The sequence below is a fragment of the Arachis ipaensis genome, chromosome B6 (assembly GCF_059453495.1).
Source record: "Arachis ipaensis isolate K30076 ecotype BB chromosome B6, ASM5945349v1, whole genome shotgun sequence".
Taxonomy (NCBI): Eukaryota; Viridiplantae; Streptophyta; class Magnoliopsida; order Fabales; family Fabaceae; genus Arachis; species Arachis ipaensis.
The window spans coordinates 118053691-118066176 of NC_142441.1; the positions used below are offsets into that span (position 1 = coordinate 118053691).

General features: G+C 38.0%; 1 pseudogene; it reads right to left on the minus strand.

Annotated features, from left to right (window-relative positions):
* Positions 1 to 4912: 4912 nt before the first annotated feature.
* On the minus strand, positions 4913 to 6182 carry LOC148562452 (uncharacterized; annotated as a pseudogene).
* Positions 6183 to 12486: the final 6304 nt, after the last annotated feature.

The window sequence follows — 12486 nt, forward strand, 5'->3', positions numbered from 1 at the left end:
CTTTTCGCAGATGCGTCCATGCTAAAATATGAAGTGACTAACCCATGGAAGTCGGTATCGACCTCCCCACACTTAAATATTGCACCGTCTTCGGTGTATGCTGAGATGTACAGGTGGACGGGCTGTTCCAACTTATGCTTTTCTTCAAAGATTGTGCTGATGGACTTGTTTGTCTCCCCATGTAAACGTCTTCCGGTTCCCTTCCGGGTGGCCATCTTGAAAGAAAAAGGGAAGAAGAGTAACCCAGAAATAGAGATAAGAAAATAAAAGAAGTATGGGTGGGTTAATGCCAAATGATAAGGGTCTCATTTACATGGAAGCTTCAACATGTAAGTGAGAAAATAATAGATGTCATGGCATACCAGTGGTGCAAAATTGCAACAATGGAGAAGAGAGTGGGGAAAGAGAGATAATATAAATTCATGTCAATGCAAAAAGTAATACAGGTATAAAAGATTGGCATTGATTTAAATAATATTACCTAACCAGAATAAAACAAGTCATAAGCACCAAGATAATACCAGAAAAGATATAACGGTTGAATAAGAACAGTTGAACACCAATGGTAAAATAATAAATTTAGAAAAGAAAAGAAAAATATGCACAAAATTAAAATGCAATGAATGAAATATTCAAATAAATTAAGTAAAATAAAATGAAAGATAAGAAGAATGAGAAGGGAAAGAACGGAAGAAGAAGTAAGTAAGAAAGGAGGGAGGAAAAATTAGGATTGGGGAAGAAAAGATAAGATATTTGGCAAATTAGGATAAGTTGTGCGGCGCAAGCGATGCGGACGTGTGGGGCACGCAGTCGCGTGACTTGCGCTTTAAGTGAATCGACGCGGTAGCGTCGGTCACGCGGTCACGCGACACGTTTTATGCTGCTAGCGCGAGGGCAGCCTCGCGCTCGCACGACTCTCTATTTAAAATCATATTAGTGCCAAATTTTAAGTGACGCGATCGCTTGGGGAAAGCGATTGCGTGAGTGGGCTTTAAAGGGATATGACGCGGTCGCGTAGGTCACGCGGCCGCGTAGGAAGCATTATGCGTTCAGCACCAATCCAGCACCACTCTTGCACAACTTTCGGGTGTGCACCACTTTGACGTCAAAATTTTGGTCACGCGACCGCAAGGGGCACGCGGTCGCGTGGGGCACACGGTCGCGTGGGAGGCCATTATTCCCATGTGACGCAGTCGCATCAGCGATGCGATCGCGTGGGACGATTTGTGCCATTGGCACGCCTCCAGCCACACTCTCGCGTGACTTTCTGCTCGTTTTCTTTTCTTCCCATTGCATTGGTGACGCGGACGCGTCAGCAACGCTGCCGCGTCGCGTGCGTGCTTTTTTTTTATGCAGTATGCATAATACAATGATTAATATGAATGCGATGCAAAATTTCAGGTTCAATATTATAAAATAAAATAAAATTTGAAAACAAACAAAACGAAATAAAAAGTGAAAAATGAACGATCATACCATGGTGGGTTGTCTCCCACCTAGCACTTTTAGTTAAAGTCCTTAAGTTGGACATTGGATGAGCTTCCTGTTATGGCGGCTTATGCTTAAATTCATCCAGAAATCTCCACCAATGCTTGGAATGCCAATAGCCTCCGGGGTCCCAAACTAGGCATGTGAAGCTTCTGAGCAGCTTCAAACAGATTTTCAGGCTCCCGGGGTGATGAATATCAAAATATTTTCCAAGATCCCAAACTTTGGTTCTAAATCCGCCTTCGTTTTGATCTATACTTTTCCATCTGGGCGGTTTGGAAATTAGATTCTCACCAAGATGACCAAACGTTTTCCGAGATCCATTTGATTGAACATGATACCAATCCGTGCACTTCCAGTTGAAGCGTGGAACCTTATTGAACCTTGTGCACCAGCTCTGAGTGCGAGCCATTTCCCTCTTACTCTTAAAGCCGCAGAGAGCTCTAAGCTGGCCATCTGTTTTAAGCAAACCATATTCAAGTGGAAAAGTAAAGATTAAAGCTAAGGATTGTACCCACTTGAAGCTTGTATTAGGTGGTAATGGCCTTGGGATAGGTGTTTTCAGTGGTTCTGTAAGTTCTGCTCTCTGGTAATCTTCTGTGAATTCCTCCACTTCTTTGCAAGGATCTTCAAATGCATCTGTGTCCTGATCAAAGTCTTCTATGTCTTCCTCATCACTTAAGTCATAGACTGGAGGTTGAGAGAAATCTATCTCCGCATCATCTTCGTATTCACTTGGGGGAGATTCTTCGATCTCAGAGAATTCACTTGCGGATGCAAGTTCATTACTAAGAGAACTTGACTTGTGACTATCATCATCAAGGGAATTTGTGTCCTGGGTTATTCCATCTAGTTCTTCATAAACGACTTGCCTTGGGGATTGTGCACTATCCTCCTTAGCATCAACTGTAACGTCCTTGACGGAGTTCTCCTCAGCTCTAGATTCCCATGGAAGTTCAGCATCTCCTAATTCTTCAACCAACTCTTCTTCTTGCATACTGACAGCTTCTTCTACTTGTTCTAGTACGAATTCATGCTCTGTCTTGTCCACTGGAGTTTCTAGTACCTCCTTCACGCTACGCTCTTTATTAGATTGTCCACATGGGGCTGTGGTTGGTCCTTGAATGTTCGAACGTCTAGAAGCTAATTGAATTACTGCTTGCTCCAGTTGACGAATAGTTATTTGAAGTTGTTCTACTGTTTTCTTGAGGTGAACTTCTGATTCTCTGGGTGATGGATTTGGACATGACACATAGGGAAGTGGTGGTGCTTGGGAGTGATAGGATTGGAACTGGGGTAGGAAAGGATCATACGGTGGTGAATGGTGAAGAGAAGCTTGTGAGTGTGGTGGTTCGAGGTTATGTTGGAAGGATGGTCTATAGGCACGGGGTGGGGCTTGTTGGTAGTTACAAGGTTGTCCACCATATCTATCAGCTGGGTATGCATTGTAGAATGGTCGTTGTCCATGATATTTTGGAGGGTGTTGTTGCCTAAAGGGTTGATTAGATCCTCTTGGCTCCATCCATCCTTGATTGGTCTGACCTTGATGCACATTCCTACTGTGGCTTCTATTTCCTTCAACAGAGTTAGAACCAAACTCAAAGCAAGAAGGGTGAGAGTTCATAGTAGCAAATAAAATTAAAAAGGAAAAATAGAAATAAATAAACAAGTAAAAGAAAAATATTTACAATAACCAATAGTAAGGCACACGTTAGCAGTTCCCCGGCAACGACGCCATTTTGAAAGAACTGGAGATTGATGGTTTAGAAGTTATAGTAAATACTCGTTGCAAGTATAGTTACTAAACCAAGCAATCAACCTTTCTTACAAACGTTTTGGTTGTCACAAGTAACAAACCCCTTAAAAATTGATAACCAAAGTATTTAAACCTCGGGTCGTCTTCTCAAGGAACTGCAGGGAAGTATGTTCTTATTATTAGTTATGGAGATTGTAAATTTGGGGTTTCAAGAATGAGGAACAAATATGACAAATAATTTAAATGGCAATTAAAAATAAATAAATAACTGTAAAATAAACTTTTGGCAAGGTATGAGAAATTGGAAGTCCAAACTTAGTTATCCTTATCAATAACAATGAAAGTTGAATCTTAATTCCACTTAGTTAACCTTTACTAAGGCAAAGGAAAGTCAAGGGACTAATTAGTTTGATCTTCGAATCCTATTTATTTCCTAAGAAAAGGTTGGGATTATTGAAGTTCAGTTCAATTAGCAAAAATAACAGTTATCAATTATGTTGAGATAAGATAACTCCTGAGTTACTGATTTCTTAACCAAAATCAAAAGGGGAAAAAGTAAATTTGCTGGAATAAAAAATGTCTTCAGATTGGAAGCAATGGTGGCATAAATAAAAGAGGGCAATAATAAACTGAAATACCTCAAATAACATTAATTCAAAAGAGTAATCTGTAACATGGAAGAATTCATAAATCAAATTGTAAAAGTAAACAATCAACTAAAGTAATGGAACGAATAAAAGTGAAAGAGAAGCTTAAAATAAAGGAACATTAAACCTGGGATTGAGAGTCATTCCTAAAACTAAGAGAAATCCTAAATCCTAAGAGAGAGGAGAGAACCTCTCTCAAAACTAATCTAAATCATGAGAAGTAACTAAATTGGCGAGCTCCCCTATGAATGGATGCATTCCCCCACTTTATAGCCTCTAATCTGTGTGTTCTAGGCTGAAAACTGGGTCAAAAGCAGCCCAGAAATCGCCCCCTGCGATTTTTGTTACGTTCAGGTCGCAGGTAACTGACGCGGAGGCGTCGTCCATGCGGCCGCGCGGGTTGAGGTTCGCAGATGCGACGCAGACGCGTCATTCACGCGTTTGCGTCGCCTAACTTCAGAACAGCTATGGCGAATTATATATCCAATCGAAGCCCCCAGACGTTAGCTTTCCACGCAACTAGAACCGCGTCGTTTGGACCTCTGTAGCTAAAGTTATAGCCGTTTGAGTGCGAAGAGGTCAGGCTGGACAGCTTAGCAGTTTCTCCAACTTCTTGTATTCCTTCCACTCTTGCATGCTTCCTTTCCATCCTCTGAGCCATTCCTGCCCTGTAATCTCTGAAAACACTTAACACACATATCAAGGCATCTAATGGTAATAAGAGTGGATTAATAATAAGCAAATATAAGATCAAAGAAGCATGTTTTCAATCATAGCACAAAAGCATGAAGGAAAATGTAAAACATGCAAATAGTATGAATAAGTGGGTAAAGAGTTGATAAAAACCACTCAATTGAGTACAAGATAAACCATAAAATAGTGGTTTATCAATGTACAAAGTAACTAAAAAGCATAATAAGAAAAACTAAACTAAAAGTGTTCGGAAATAAAAGTTGTCACCCAGCCGAAGTCGGACGACCTCCCCACACTTAAAAGGCAGCAAAGTCCTCGGTCCTCAGAATCAGGAGGAGTGGAAAGAGTCGTCACTAGCATCACCTCCACCATCTCCTGCTGGTGGGTCCTGGGCCTCCTCCGACTCATCATGCTGGGCCTCATCCTCATCAGAATGCTTTAATGGAGTATCCGGCTCAGGTGGGATGTCAGTGCCACTAGAGATCATGATCCTCCTCAAGTGCTCATAGCATCATTTGGAGCGGCGCTCCGAACGAGCTATGTCATTGGTCAACTGGAGGATCAGGCGGTAAAGTGGCTATAAGAATGATGGTGGTGCTGCGGAGTCTGGAGGTGTTGAAGCTGAAGGAGCTGAGCCTGAAGGTCTTGTCTCTGTAGAAGGTGCTGGCTGTTGTCTGTCTCATCGTTTAGGTGCAGGCTCAAGTCCAAACCAGTCACCATGTGGAATTACCCTCTTGTGGTCGGTGACTGTCGGTCTCTCATCTGTGGTCATCTAGATAACCTCAACCTTCGTGGCTAGCTGAGTAATCATGCACGGAAAGGCGAGGTTGCCAATATAGTGAGCCCGCCCCATATATCGTCTGATATGCCTTGGAAGGTACACCTGTTTACCTTCCCGGACACACCATACCATGACTGCCATATTAGAAGTAATTTTGGTTTTATGGGTGCTCCACATCACATAATTGGACAGAATCTGCTGCTAAATACGGGCCTCATCGGTCAAAGAACAAACACAAATCCCCTGGGGAGTCGTCTTGTCAGATCCAAATATCCACGGACTCCCAGGTTTAGCAATCACAGTCAACACTCTGTCCTAGTCAAAAGTCCTCATCTTCCTTTTAATTTCTGCCTCTTCATATGCATCTTTTCCACTCGGTCCAGGCAAAACGTGAAAGGTCTGCTCAATGACCTCTTCAGTAATCAGAATCTTCTTGCCTCTCAGGTGAACTGCATCGAGGGCCCTAGTGTAGTAGTTAGCATAAAATTCCCAGACCCACGATGCATTCACTATCGAAAGTTTCCAACCTAGGAACCTCCAGCCCCGCTGAGCAATCTTGTCATCGGTGTACACGCTTAGCTCATCCGGGATTTGGAATTTCCTCTCAACATGCAAGTTCTTCTTTAGGAACTTTTCGAACTTCTGCTTGAAATATAGGCTGCTGAACTTATATGGATCAGTAGAAGGTGTATTCTGAGCAACTCTGTCACTCCCACTAATCTTTTTCTCGTAAAACACAGCATGTATCAATAGATTGTGAGGTCCGTTTTCTTTTTCCGGACTTTATGGCCTTACCCTTGCCCTTTCTGTCAGCCATTTGAAAAAACAACGCAAAGGAAATGGGATATGAACATGATATAAAGGCACACAAAGCAGGAATATATAATAAACAGGCAAGAAGCAGAAAACTGAATCACAAAACAGCATATATATGAAGTGAACGGAAATATAAAATTGAATGGAAGCATGCATCAAATTCAAGGTAAAAGTAAATAGCAGCAACTTCCAAAGCAATCAAACACATAAGAGCCACTCAACTTGTTTGTTTATCAAAGGTAAAGAGAAGAAAGAAGCATTGTTGATATACATGCATAAAAAGAAAATAGTTAGTTGAAAAAGAAAAAGAAAAGTTAAAGGTTATGTGCATAGGAAGAATGATCCTTAATTCTAAAAATTTCAACAATTTCCAAAACAAACAAGTCACATTCAACTTCATAAAAATATGCCTTATGCCAAAGTGAGTAATGCAAATAGATGTGTAGAGCACAGTAATCAAGTGAGTACTAGTCACAATCACTTGGCATAAGTTAAAACATTATAGTGTTGAAAAAGTTAAAATTGATGAACAAGGTAATCAAGGAAAATTCAAACACCAAAATGCCATGAAGCATGAAAGTCACAAGTTTGAAACAGGAATTGAAAATTTTCTGCTCTATGTGACTTAATGTAATTTAAGCATGGTGAAAATGAATCAAGTCAGTCACATAGGTTAAGCATGAGTGAATCAACATTGATTGAGCAATAGCAATAGTCATAGCTCAATTCAGAAAAAGATCAAAGCCATCATCATCCAAGGCAACATTCAGAGAAAAGTTGAATCCATTCTGAACCACAGCAGCAATTAAAACATATCTAAATCCGCTAGAACTAAATTCAAATTACCTAACCACCTAAATCAACTAGAAGATGCATTTATAACTAACCTAATTTGAACAAAATTAACTAATTAGAAACATTAAACTAAACAAAAATTAAAAAGGGAAAAAATGGAAAAATCTGAAAAACAGAAAATGGAACAAAAAGATGGAAAGGGAGGGACGACTGGGGTGTAGCTGCAGCAAAAACGGCCAGCAAGGTGGCCGCACAGGGCTGAGGCAGTGAGTGGTGGTGAGGGGCAGCGGCAATGGAAACAGGGGTTGTGCATTGTTCTTGTTTGAGCCGAGTTGGAGAGATAAAGAGATTGGGGTTGGAAGAAGAGGGAAATGTAAGTGGTTGTGGTGGCGTGGGGGCAGCGCTGGCGGCTGTGGTTCGCCGCGGCAGTGAACGGTGACAGTGAAGATGAAATGGTAATGGAGAATGAATGGAAGTATGAGGGGAAAAGAAGAGAGACGGAAAAAGAAGAAGAGAGAAAGAAAGAGAGAAGAAGAAGGAGAGGGTGATGGTGGTGCTGGGTTGATCGCCGGCGGTGACTGGTGTGGTGGGGGTGGTGGTGTCCAACAATGGAGGGAAGGGGGAACGTTAGAGGGAAGAGGAAAGAAGAGGGAAGAAAGAAACGTTGGATGGGTTATCGTTCAAGAAGAGTGAGGGTTCGAACCTAATGGGGGATAAAAATTTGAAATTATGCGTACACACCAAAGTCCGTGGATACGCGCATGAGGGAAGGTGGGGGTGGTTTGCGTACGCGAGCAGCTTGTAGGTGGGAGGTAGCTTCTGTTTGGCAAGGTTGCGTACGCGGCTAGCGGCTGCGCACGCAAGATGATCCAATTTTAGGGCTATGCATACGCACCAGTAAGTATGCATATGCATGGTGAGTTTTTTTTTTTTAAAAAAAACATAAAAATATCAAATTGCATTAATGGAAATCTAAATCAACAAGGGTTCATAAATATAAAAGTGAACAAATAAAGGAAATAACAAATGAAACTAAGAGAATAAAGATGTAATAACAAGAAATTGCAAGGAGAACCAAATCAAGACAAGTATCAAAACCTAATTCTAAGAGAAATTTAACTAATCTACCCTAAATTCTAGAGAGAAGAGAGAGCTTTTCTCTTTATAAAAATGACCTAAACATGTTCTAAACTAAACCTAATTGCTCTTCCCTTGATCCTTCTTGAATTCGGCCTCAAACACTTCAGAAATGAGTTGGAATTGGGCTTGAGAAGGTCCAGAAATCACCAACCACGCTTTTCTTAAGTGAGTCACATGATTGCGTTCGTGCATACGCATGCCTGACCATACGTACACATGATTGTAAAAATGCAATCGTGCATATGTATCAATGTTTATGCATATGCGTGGCTGTAAAAAATTGCGATTGTGCTTACGCATGAAAGCTTGTGCATACGCATGGTTGTCAAATGCTCAAAACTCAAATTTTTTCATGAATTCTTTATTTTTGCATGCTTTTTTCTCATTCCTTCAATCCATATTTGCCTTCTAAATTTGAGATCACTCAACAAACACATCAAGACATCGAATGGAATTAAAGTGAATCAAAATTAACAAATTAAGGCCTAAAAAGTATGTTTTCACTCTTAAGCACAATTTAGGAAGAATTCACAAAATCATGCTATTTTAGTGAATAAATGTGGGACAAGTTGATGAATTCTACCAAATTCAATACAAAATAAACCATCAAAATGTGATTTATCAGCCTTATCTCGTTTTTAGTGTAAACGAAATACATGTAGTATTATTTCGTTTACATTGGAAACGAGATAAGAGATAGATGCATTTTGATAAAAATACTATAAATTGTATATTTTGATAAATAAAATATTTATTTTTAAAATAATCTAATCATAATTATAATCATAATCTTGTAAAAAATAAAAGCATGGCCTATGATGCTTACAGAAAAATGTCAAACACATGAGGATCTTACTTGATTTAATGACTGTCATGTGCATTCAAAGAGAAACACTTGATTTATCACGTTGTTGTATATGACATTAATCGATGATAAGACCTATTTTGTATATGCAATAGAGTTTAAATTCATGACAGATCAGTCTTTAGCCAGCTGAATTGAGAGATAGAGAAGAAAACAAAAAAAATCAGATGCTATGAAGATTTAGTTAGGGTTTAGTTATTTAATTTAGGGAGCTAAAACTTTTTTTTCAAACTGTCAGAGCCCCTCATTTTTAGCATCCATGGCCTCAATATTATAAACTAAAGATACCCACTTCTTTGATCTTATATAGAACTATTAAACAATAAGGCAAATGCTTTGTGACCATCAACTAGTAAAATTTTTTTCTTGTTACTTTAGGTTGCGTTTGTTTATCATATAAGACATATATACAAGGACATAAACACAAAGATACAAACACATACATATACGCACAACAAAAATCAATTGTGTTTTGTAATCATGATAGACAGAATACGAATATTTTTCCTTTATCTATTTCACCCTCAATTAAAAAGTATTATCATATCTTCTTTCTCCCACTAATGTCAAAAATAATTTTTTTAGAAAAAAATAAATTATAAAACCAAAATTTAAAATAATTATATCTACAAAATCCTATAACAAGTTTAAACAAGATTAAATATAGGGGTTAAAAACTTAAAATCAAAATAGAAAACAAAAATGAAGATCATTGACGTATTAGGATCTTTGTTCTTCGTGCAGCAATGGGCAACGAGCAATCTTCTTTGAGCCTATGGTTATGGCGGCATCAGATCTGCGATGACAAACACTAGAAATGAAGACAAAGACAAAAGAAATGTAGGTAGCGAATGTGACGTCGTTGAAGACGGTGGTTCCGAAATGAGAGAATGAGAAAGATAGATTCAGAGAAAGAGTCATCGATCTTGGGAGTAAACACAAAGTTCTTTGCATTCGTAGCAACTGAAAGAATTTGGGATAGTGGAGGATGAGATGCAACAGATTTGGGAAAGGAGGAGTTGAGACAGAGAAGCAACAGAGGGAAGAAGAGAAGAAATATGGTGATGCAGTTTTATGGTTGTTTTAGGATTTTGAAAAATTAATAGAGGTAAATTTGTCCAAAAGTATATTTTGATTTGTGTCCCAAACAAAATATTTGTGTCTCAGCTTTCTTGAAAAACACAAAATACATGTTTTTATGGATATCTATGAGTGAACGTATATCTCTTTAATTTATGTATCATAAAACAAACAATGTATATGTATTGGTGTGTTCATGTCTTTGTCCATGTCTTTGATAGACATAGACATCAACCAAACGATGCCTTATGTCATCATCTCATATGACATGAGTAGCTGAACCCATCTTGGCATGCATTCTCTCTTTTTTTTATTTCTTTTTTTGGTAAAATTAACGGTGAGAGAAAGCATTGTTATTGGTGTCTAACTCATGAAAAATGCTTAGACCTTGTTTATTCCATGTGATCATGAGTATAAAATTATTTGAATTTATATTATTTTTAATTTTTAATTGTATATTCTTAGAAAAGGTCAATATGCAAAATTATTGATCAGATTTTAATGCAGCAATATTATTGTGTATTTTATTTCTTGTTACAATTAACATGCAATTGCAAGAATTTAATAGAAGATTCAATGATAGTATGATGGAATTTACTTAATTTAAGTTTAACTTTAGATCCCAGAGATAATAATAAATTCTTCAATGTTTAGAATGTACATGAATTAGTAAAACAATTTTATCCAAATGACTTTAGTTACTAAGAGAAATTTTATATTAGAATGCAAGCTCAACATTATGAAGTTGATGTTCCTAATCATGCTGAATTGAGTAACTTGTGCATACTTTTTGAGTTATGTCAAGGGTTGCCTTTGATTGATTGTTTGATTCACTTGGTATTAACTCTCTCTATTTCAACTGCTACAACTAAGAGTTTTTATTCGCTATGAATACTGTGAAGAATAGACTCAAAAATAAAATGAAAGATAAATTTCTTGTTAATTATCTTTTGATTTACATTGAGAAGAAGATTAGTGAAATATTTGACACAAATTCTATTGAATTTTGCGATATGAAAAATCATCAGTGATGAGCAAAAATTAATGCTCATGGATACCGAAAAGTGCATCGGATTAATATCACGGTGAGTGGATATCGTTCCGACAAGGATTAATGGATCAAGACAAGCAACGTCTAATTAAATATCTAATTAGATCGATCAAACCTTAGATTTTAGATTGTGGATCTTGAAGAAAAGAAGAAACAGAAGAAGAGAATCGGGAGAATGCTTGAAGTTGAAAGAAAATCAATATATGTGAATGTTGAAGGCCTCGAAGATGTTTGATTCTTGGAAGAACAATGCTTATGCTTTCTTATTTAATGCATGCAAAATCTTTTCATAGCAAATCATTTAAACTAAACTCCAATCCCTTGGTGATTTAATTTTTCTGAACCCAATTAATCGCCAATCTCTTGGTCAACTAATCAAGAGAAGAGGTAAAGAACGGTTTGGATTTTAAGCCACACAATTCTTAAGAACTATTACTAACCGAATTATATGTCACTTATTTGAACTAGCTCTAGATAAGTAAAGATTGTAAGATGAGTTTTAAGCTAATTCCAAAATTAATTTTTTCAAATATAAAATCAGAATTCAAGACGGATTTATAATATTTCCCAATAGTTCCAACCCTTATTGATGAAGAACAAAATTCAATCTTGAAAAAGTAAAGAAGCATGAATTAAAATAAAGAAAACACTTACATTATTAATTCTAAAACTAAACAGAGCTCCTAACCTTCAATGGGGAGGTTTAGTGACTCAGGATAAAAAAAATCCTAATGATGAGAGGGATTTGTGATTCGATGGATTATGATCCTCTCTATGAATAAGTTTCACTTATTTATATTCTAAGTTCTATCTAAAATTCAAATTCAAAACTAATCCTAATCTTATCTTTTGGAAATATAAAGATTTGGTTGTTAGGATTTCATTAAGGCTTTTAATCTTTTTGAATCTTGAATCTTCAATTTTCGGATGTGATTAAGGCTTTTAATGATTTGTATAATTGAACTTGGGCCTTAATAAATGTTGTATCCTAGGAGTTGAGGTTTGTGGAAGCCGGGCGCGTGTCTTCAAATTTGGGCATAGGCCCAAATAATCTCTAGGACTAGATGGACGCCGGACTTGCATCAATTTGGAGGAGGGACGTCGGGCTTGCAAGGTGGGCCGCCGGACTTGTGCCACTTGGAGAGGAGGGGACGCAGGGCTTGTGGTGCAACTGCCAGGCGTGTGTGCTAGCTTGAAGGAAAGCCGCCGGGCATCCAAGCTAGAAGGTTAAGCATTCGGTTTGATGCCTCTTGGGCCTAGTTGGACCGTCTTTGAACCAATTTTGCGTTTTCTTGCTAAAAAGGCTTTAATTCTTGATTATTTTGAGTAAAAAATTCCTGAAAACACAAAAAGACTAACACAACTCTAAATACT